The 7,948-nt window shown below is 40.6% G+C and overlaps 1 long non-coding RNA gene across 1 annotated transcript; it reads right to left on the bottom strand.

Moving 5' to 3' along the window:
- Window positions 1-357: 357 nt before the first annotated feature.
- LOC140699425 (uncharacterized) lies at window positions 358-7,906 on the bottom strand. Its single transcript, XR_012077588.1, has 3 exons — window positions 7,498-7,906; window positions 6,782-6,920; window positions 358-702 (listed from the first exon to the last, which is right to left on the bottom strand). It is a non-coding gene; the product is annotated as an uncharacterized lncRNA (long non-coding RNA).
- Window positions 7,907-7,948: the final 42 nt, after the last annotated feature.

Genomic DNA, 7,948 nt, shown 5'->3' with positions numbered 1-7,948 from the left:
CTATATGCTCAGAGCTATGTTAGGACTGAAGGGGATTTAGAAGAAAAGTAAACCATGTAAACTATGTATTTGTCCTCAAGAATTTACACTTCAGATGTGGACACCTCTCCTCCCCCCTGCACAATTACGCTCAGGGAAAGAGTACACAATACAAGTCAGTACATAAATGGTAACAGTTAACATCGACTGAGTTTCTCGGGGACTGGGCAATTGACCTAACTGATCCAGTTTCCTCACAAAAACTCTAAAAGCTGTCAAGTCTCCCTTCCCACTTTACACATCATCAGCTGAGGTTCAGAGACCTCAGCCGGAGGTCACAGTCAGCAGAATGGTGGAGCCAAGGGTGTGTGACTCCTCTGAATGAGCAGTTCTCACTCTTCAGTGTGTATTTGAATCAACTGATGCACTTAAAAATAATACAGGTGTCTGGGCCATTCCATCAGAGATTCTGTTCATTTGAGGCCTGGGTATTGGCAGATTTAAAGAATCTTTGGTGATTCTAATGTGTCACCAAGGTGAAGAACCACTGTGCCAAATCACACTGCCATCGTGTAGCCAAATACTCAAAAAAGTATACAGTATTATGAAGAGAGGAGTTTGGTGTGGGATGAGACAATTTGTCCCTAAACCACACAGACTTACAGGTTAAGCATCTTCCTCCAGAGTTGCAGCAACAGGTACCCGACTTGATTGCAATCTGAGCTGTAAAAAAGATATAAATGGGTGAACTTTGTAATATGTGCATATTGCTCATTACTGATTGCACTGTCTTGATACTTTTATCTCATTTGAGCTTCACAACAACTTGGGGTGTGACAGGTCAGGTAATTTCTTTACCAAGGAGTAAACAGAGACCCAGAGTGACTAGGTGACTTACTGAACCTCACTTGGTTAGTGAGTGACCCCATACAGTGCTCATTTCATGGCATCCCCCAGACTTGGCTGCTGCCATGGCATGGAGCTTCATGGCACTGCTGCAAATTGAATGGTGAGATCAATAACTGAAGAAACTGCTGAGTGGGGTCAAAGGTATGGCTATACTAAAAGCAATCACTACTCTAGGAAGCCCTTTTTTTTAAAAAACATTTTTTATTGATTTATAATCATTTTACAATGTTGTGTCAAATTCCAGCGTAGAGCACAATTTCTCAGTCATACATATATACACTGTCAAATTTTTTCTCTGTGAGCTACCATAAGATTTTGTGTACATTTCCCTGTGCTATACAGTATAATCTTGTTTATCTGTTCTACAATGTTGAAATCCCATCTATCCCTTCCCACCCTCCACCCCCTTGGCAACCACAAGTTTGTATTCTATGTCTGTGAGTCTGTTTCTGTTTTATATTTATGTTTGTTTTTTTGTTTTTGTTTTTGTTTTTTAGATTCCACATGTGAGCAATCTCATATGGTATTTTTCTTTCACTTTCTGGCTTACTTCACTTAGAATGACATTCTCCAGGAGCATAGGAAGCACTTTTTAAGCTCCTATGACAGGTATAGCTCAGCCTGTATCATCATAATCATCCCTTTAAATAAATTATTTAGATTAGGCCATTCATGTTCATGAGCTTGTGAAATGCAGATAAACATATTTTTTTTCCCCAAGCCACTTGCTCAGGGCATTAGTATGCATTTCCCCTGCCTCACACTTCCTCAAATATAATGGCTTGAAACGCTTCAGACCATGACCAAGGAAAGGCACAGGAATGCTCATTCAAGCATGGGGCAAAGCATCAAATTAGCAGCTTACAGCAAAACTACCCTATTTGGCAAGTGCTTCCAGAAAACAAGTTGTTATAGAATAATTAATTTGGGGAGGCAGCCACACGAAGCTTCTATAACAGAGTGAGGAGCTGAAATACCAGATGGCGCTATCAATGAACAGCAGATGTTTGCTGGGGAGCTGGGATCATGGTTTAAATTCCCAGAGTAAAATGGGTTTCTAAGAGAAGGGCCCACTTCTTTATGGGTTCCCTTTGTGGAATCTCTGCACACAGTGGAACTTTCTGGAGAGTCAGACCCAGCTCATTCTGTGCAAGGTGGCAGAGAGGGGCCAGTGCATTAGTTTTCTTGGTCTATTGTGGATCATTTCACTTTTCTAGAGAACCTAAGGGAAATGGGGACTTCTGGTCTTAGGACACTCGAGAAACCTGTTGATTGGCTCTTAAAGAATAAGGAAGGAGAGAAGAGAAAGTTCCTAAATGATTAAGATATATTGTCTATTAAATAAAATAATAATATTGAAGACAACTAAAAAGATATAAATCAAGCAATATGAAGAGGTAAAGGTTACTCCCACATACATTTAATTCATCAAATAATGTGCCTACTGCAAATATTTTCTGAAGCATTATTATCATTAATGTCATTACTTGTGAGAACACAGTTCCCACCTAAAAGTCACCAGAGCTGGGTTTAAATTCTAGCAGCAATTCAAGGATGCACACTATCTATGCTATTTTGCTTTCAAGTAACAAATAGTTAATTGAGTGGTAAGTGAATGGGTCCAAGAAAGAGCTGGGTGACTGGGTCTCGACAAGCAGGTAAGACAAGCTCTCTTCTCATAAGGAATTGGAAGTGACTGGAGTGCAGCTTCGACAACCTGTCAAAATGGGAGCTCTGTGAAACTCAGGGAGGAGGAGGCATGCAATCTTCATATGCTTACCACACAGCGTGTGTCCAGAGAGCTTCCCACAGCCCTTAACTTCTCAAGAGTGAGCAGAGAAACACGTGAGTTTATGTGCTTTTGAAGACATCCAGATCTGTGACCTCTATTATCTCTAGTTATCATCCACCTTGAAGAGACCCGTCACCTTCTACGAAATGTGCGAGGTGTCTAACAGGCATCCCCTCCTCAACATGCAGACAAAAGAAGAGTAGAAGACAGAATGCTGGGAGCATACTGACACTTCCCTCTGGTTTATAAGACCGCTTTATTTACATCCTCAGAGAAAAATGTGACTGAGGACACACCTTTCCCCACTTCTAACTCACCTTTTCAAAGTGGCAATCACTGACTGCATGTGGAAAGTGTTGGAAGAAATATAATTAAAAACAAAAACTTCTCCCAACCAAGAAATCCTGTCCACAAATGTAGTGGAGAAATAAAACAATTTTCTTGTGTATCAACATTAAACCAGAATGGGATGCACATCACAGTTAATCCTCAGTCTTCAGTAAAGATTGACAAGCATGAGAGGCTGGCACCTCCCATCCTGGGGCAGGTCAAAGTTATCACATTCACCTTAAAGAAATAAATCAATACTGTGTCCTAGGACTGTATTGAGTGAGGAGGTGATTGACATTTGTTCTTCTCTCCCCCTCGGGATCTAGTCCTCATGAGAAAATTATTTTCTCAACTCCCCTGTTAAGGTGTCTTCCTTCTCCTCCCTCACACAACCTTTACCTATTTGCTCAGATTTGGATTGTAAGGGCCAGAAGATCCTTGCCTTTCCAGAAGCAGTAGCCCTTAATTAATTGGCAGATGTTGTGTTGGTAAATACTAAATAGTCTACAAATTACAAGTGTTGGCAAGGATTACAGGAAATGGGTCCCATCATGCATGCCTAAACTTGATATAAGTTTGAAAATCAGTTTCTCTTTCATTCACATCTTTGATTCTTTAATGGAAAGATGCAAGAAAATACATGTATTTAATTTCTGATATTAAGAATACCATAATTTCCTGGTGTCTAGGCTGGGATGAGACAAGGGTATTGTGGATATCCAATGGTCTTCAGTAGACACTTGTGATGATGCCAGTGTTAGAGCAATTATCACATGTGGATTTCTAATTATCAAAGATTGGGACTGCAGACATTACAGCCAGTACTCATAATGGCTATGCATGGTAGCCTCTTAGCTCAGAATGTAAGAAATATTACTCATTCATTTAAATCAACATAATTAAGCCCCATGTATCATCCAGCTGGACTAGATGCAAATTCAATTTCAGTCATTAGGTGGCCCCCTCCATCCACAGAACTATTCTAGCAACTTGAGATGTAGGTAATATCCAGAAAATGAAGGCAGCACCCCTCTGTTCCTTGCACGCTGGCTACTGATATCCTCAGTGTCCATGCCTATAGGGGGCGCTCTCCTATTGATTCATTCTGTGGGATGCCATACTTTGGGGTGAGGCTGGGTCCCTGGTACAGGGGGCGTTATCCTGCTGACCTTCGCATCTATTCTTCTCTAGAGCCTGCCTAGGAGATGTCTCAGCACCCCTACTTTAACCCGCCCAGGGATGGAGAGCTGTCTCTCCTCCCCCAGAATGGGGACTTTGTTTCCTGCCTTCAGAAAAGCTTTGCACTCTTCTCTTCTTCAACTAACTCTCCATCTTCTGGTAAAACCCTCTATCTTAAACAGACTCGGATTTTCATTTTTTAAAAAAGGGGGCCAGGGAGATGGGCAAAGGCATCTTGCCTTCCAAGACAAATATATGTGTGTAAACATTTACCAAAGGTGGTTCTGAAATCACTTCATATTTTTGCAGTGCTTTAGAACACAATCACGAACCATAATCAACATAGATGGTGAAATGATTTAAGTTCTTAGAAATTTTGGACTGGTCCATGATTATGAAATTATCTAAGAGTTAATCTTTCATGAATTTTCTGAAGTTTTATATACTTTTTAATTTTGTGCAGACATCTGAGTTATTCACCCTTACAGATCCATATTTAGATTTTTTATAAGAAAAAGAAATTTATTAGATAAATCCAATTTTTCAGGATAGATGGATCTAGGGACTCAATTTATATTTATCAAAAATAAAGAATTAATTCCCACCCCCTTACCTGATGGTTCTATTCTCTGACAGTCTCTGTCTTTTTTGTTTAAAAGAATAAGATCTTGGCTTATATGATCATTACCTCTTGTAATCTTGTAAGGAAAGAAACCCTCCCTCACCCAGCATCCAAATCCAGTCTCTAAGAATGGCCTCCAGTTGGCCTGTGTTGTACCACCTTCCCACTCTTCCAGTGGAAAAGGCAGTGCCCCTTGACTAACACTCCCCCACAATTCCCCTCAAGAGGAATCTGAGAAGAACAATTTCTAAAAGGAAGGATATAGAGAAAGCAAATAAAGTTAACAGCAGGCTGCGGCAGTGACTGACATTCAGACTTGATTGTCAACGAATGATTTTGATGGTTTCTGGGAGTAGGTTTGGATAGGGCTTCTTTCTTTTTACAGTTCGTATCTAAACTTCCAGTGACTAAGCCCACCTCCCGAAAATGCAATGCAAATCCACAAGCCTGTTGCAAACACCCTCATATACTAGAGGGCTTAGGAGTTAGCACAGCATTCTAATTGGTAACATAGGTACAGATGATGAAAAAGAATAATTAATAATTGTGATAAAAATTATTACTCATCCTATGATTCAATCATATTTCTCCCAATATTTTTTTTTTCAAAATCTTTTAACACTGTTTTCCTCATCTTTGCATCATTCTTATCCAGAGACACAGGAATTAGATATGCCATTGCCTTTAGGTTTATTTCACAGCCCTGAACTGTCTTGGGATTCTGATTGTCAAGTAAATCTACTGGAGGAAGCTCTTGAGGGTACAGCATGCCTTAGGGCTTTAAGTCCACGTGATTGTCAGCTGCCATCAGCACTATCTAACTACAGAGCCTTCTTGATAAAAAAGAAGACAAAACAAAAAACCAACTTATTCATCTGAAGATAAAGTCACTAAGCAGTGACTGAACTATTTTTCACCAAACAGTTTCACTGAACCAAACTGAGGTTATCATGAGTTAATAAGAAGACAGGATGAAAATAAATTTGATGAATAAAAGTGTACATCTCTAGCTGATTAAGCTATTTCTTTGGTATTTTTATTAAAAGGGATGTGTCTGGGGGAATTAGTGGTGTTTTTAACCTTCTGCCTATTGACAGAGGCAATAAGGGAGCAGAGATTTATGAATCAAAAAGTAGTGTAACAGTAGTATCCATAAAAATAAAAAACCAATCAATTAACTTTGGAACCAATTTAATCTAGATCTTTCTGATTAAATGGAAAACTAAAATTGGAGATGAAAAAAACCCAAGGAAGCCTCAGTGAATTCCTCTCAAATGGATCTCAACCATCCCCTCTTCAAGGGGATTTATGGGGCATGTTAGTTCAGGATGAAAGGAGATGTAACCTTTGTAGGGAGGAAAATGAGCTGTATTTTCATCAAGTTTCCACAGGAAGTACTTCATGTTGGAAAAACACTTTAAAGCAGCAATGGTCCTACACTAAAATGTAAGCATATTAAGGCAAAATAAGTATTGGCTAATAGCCTTCAGATATTCTGATTTCTTCTTGCCTATCCCTTTTCTATTTGCTTTTCCCAGTCCCATGTTTGGCTAGGGATCTATCCTGGTTCTATTTTTTCATCTGCTCTTCCTCTCTTGGAAGAACTCCAGCATACTTATCCAGGTTGGGAAGGAGGCAAGCTGGACATGAAGAGAAGGCATTAAGCAAGTGATCCTGCAAAGCTTTCTGAGGAGAGGGGAATGGCTGGCTTGGATTTCACAAAGAACACTTGTAATCTGAGGGGAAGGAGAATCTCCATTGTCCTCTCTCCTATGTAGAGGCCAGAGCCCACCAGACGTTGTTACCTTTACGGAAGGGGACAGAGTTAGGTTCCAAGGACGAGCCATTAGTCAAGGGCCACAAAAGGGTGGAAATGCCAGGTTCCTTTAATGTCAGACACCACTCTATTAAACATCTACACACTCAACTTCATTGGCTGAGAAGACTGCTCCCCTTCTACTCCTACTTACCTTGGAGTGCTCTTAAGAATTATGAGTCAGGGAACTTTGTTATAATTCTGCCTTGGGAAAGTTTGTGTAAGAGAAGTTTTCTTAAATCCTGTTGGAAACTTCGATGAGGAACAATTCCTATACTATCTTCAAGGTAGACCTGTCATAGACACAGGGGTCAAATTTTCAGTGATGTTACCACAGAAATGGCAATGGAACACACACACACACACATTTGAACTATATTATTATTATTGTTTGTAATAGGTATTAATCATCCTGGTATTCATTAATTTAGTTATAGACAGCTGTCGTCCAATTACTATGTAGAAATAGCTGTGTTAAAAAGTCTGTGAGGACTCAGAAATTTCAAGACAGTTTAGCCCTATTTAAAAAATTTGGCTTTTAATTTAAAAACTTAGTAATTTAAAACATATTCCTCCACCATAGATTTTCATCTGAACTTTTTAAATCAGCTGAGGTTCTGGGTTGATATGATAAAACAATTCAAAATTTTAGATATTGGAGGAGGCTCTATCACCTCTACAACCCCTATCATTTTAAAGCTCAGCCGAGCGGTGGCTTGCGCAAGGATACTTTACAAATCAGTGGCAGAGAATCTAGAACTGAGCTGAAGTTGGCTAACTTCATTTAGGTTCATTTCAAGTCATAAAAGGAACATATCACCAGCTTTGGGTTCCGCCTGAAGGTGAAAACAAGATCAATGTGACTGGTACCTCTGGGGTATCTGTGTCTCATCCTTGGTGTTCGGCACATTTTAAAGTAGGGCTGCGAAAGTGAGAAAAATCCAACACTGCGCCTTGTTTCCTGGAGCTCGCAGTTCCGTCTTTCTGTCTCCAAGAAGTTTGCAGCGTTCTGAGGAAACCAAAACACACGCCCGCAAAACCTGTAGAAGGTGGCCAGTAGGAAAATGTTCTTTTAAATGGAATGCAGTGCGTTATGAGAGAGGAGCACTTTCAGGAGCAGGAGCATACACAAATCACTGATTAACATTATCTTCTGCCCAGGCGAAGAAGCACAGTCTGTGCTCTGGGTCAGGTCACGATCCCCTCAGCTAGCGGCTGGGGGGTCTCGGCGGCGGCAGCGGCAGCGGCGGCGCGCCCGGCGCATCCGGCGCGTCCAGCGTGTCCGCAGTCCGCACAGGCGCAGTGAGGGGTGCCGGGCGCC

The sequence above is a fragment of the Vicugna pacos genome, chromosome 11 (assembly GCF_048564905.1).
Source record: "Vicugna pacos chromosome 11, VicPac4, whole genome shotgun sequence".
Lineage (NCBI taxonomy): Eukaryota > Metazoa > Chordata > Mammalia > Artiodactyla > Camelidae > Vicugna > Vicugna pacos.
Note: the sequence above shows the minus strand (reverse complement) of the source record. Positions and strands in the feature narration are given on the sequence as shown.